We start from the raw sequence: 1672 nt of genomic DNA, 5'->3' as shown, positions 1-1672 counted from the left end.
TTTAACTTTAAAAAAAAATGATTTTTTTTTTGTTTTTAAATAAAATAATAATAGTTTTATAATAATAGTGATAAGTCTGATTCGTCTGAAGAAGAAATACACTTCAAAATCAATATGAAAAGAGATGGATTAAGAAGAAAAGGGGAAAAGGAAAAAGAAGAGAAGATTACAAGAAGATTATAGGGCTTGGGGAGCTTAGGCTCCAAATCAGCTCGAACACTCCTTTCTGCAATAATGGGTGCCTTCTTAGCCATCATTGCCATGGCTTCCTTTGATGCTTGATCTGTTACGTCGGCGGCGAGAGAGAGAGAGTGGCAGTGGAGAAAGTGAGAAACAAAGGAAAAATGGAGCGGTGAGAGGCCGAGAGGTCTAGCTCGTGAGCAATGAGCGTGAGGACTGAGGACTAGGACTAGGCGTGGCGTGAGCGGTGGCCGATGAGAGGCCGAGAGGTCTGGGCTGTCTGGATCCGCCGATCTAGAGAGTGGAGTGGAGGAGACTGCAAGTTTGCAACACGGGTCTGGATCGTCTAGTGCGTTTTTCACTTTTTTCGGGGGAAGAAAGAGAGCGGCAGTGGAAGAGGCGAGGAGTGGCAGTGGCGTGGCGTGGCGTGGGCCGGGGTTGCATGAGGACTAAGGAGTGGAGGAGCGGTGAGAGAGAGAGACCGGCAGTGGAGGAGCGGCGGTGGCGTGGCCGTGGCATGGGCGTGGGCGGTGGCGTGGCGTGAGGAGTGAGGTTGAGAGGGTCTCTAGGTTTGGAGGATTTTGATTTTTGGAGCTGGAGGAGTGAGGAGACGAGTGTCCTGTATGCGTTTTTCACTTTTTCTTTTAAAAAAAAAAAAAGAAGAAGAACAAACGGGTCTGGCGGGTCACCCGCGGGTCGACCCAAGACATGACCCGCCAGACACTCATAAACAGGTCATAAACGGGTTGACCCGTTTATAACCCAAACCCATTTAAGGTAAACCCAAACTCGCTAATTTCGTATCGTGTTGTCGGGTTGTCGAGTCGTGTCAAAATTGCCAGCCCTAATTTCAGTAGTCAGCTCCCTATTTGGTTCAACAGATGGTGGCAAAGTCATGGGATGATTCCCGAGATTTTACCCCCAGAACTTGCAGATGCATTACAACAGTTCTCTTCAGCCTACAGAGTTAATGAAGCAGAAAGTCAATTTCCTTCCTTGCTCCATATGGCAAAGAAATATAAAATCTCATGGCTCTTCAAATGGGATTATGTCATTGATCAAGGAATTTGCAGAAGAAACAGATATGTCCGCTGGTGGGACAAATACAACATTCAAAAAATCCTTTCATCAATACAGAGAGAATTTCCTTCATTCACCACTCAAAGCCAATTCTTGGCAAGCAAATCACATCTATAAACAGAAATTACAGTAGCCATGGCCCAGGTCCAATGTATAGAAGACCTCAAGGACCTTTGCAGAAGCTTTCTCCTTAAAGCAGAAGGCATTGAAGAACAAGGAGAACAAAGCCCAGCGTCGTCCTCCTCTTTAACAAATCAAGTACAGCCCATTTACCAGGATGCCCAAGACCCCTATGATCTTGGTGAAGATTAAGACTTAGAGAATCCCAAATATAGCAATCATTGTTTCAAAATACAGCAATCACTGTTCAAAAATACAGCAAACATTGTTCCCAAATACAGCACTGTTCATG

This window comes from Corylus avellana, chromosome ca2 (assembly GCF_901000735.1).
Source record: "Corylus avellana chromosome ca2, CavTom2PMs-1.0".
Taxonomy (NCBI): domain Eukaryota; kingdom Viridiplantae; phylum Streptophyta; class Magnoliopsida; order Fagales; family Betulaceae; genus Corylus; species Corylus avellana.
This window is presented reverse-complemented; position numbering follows the sequence as displayed.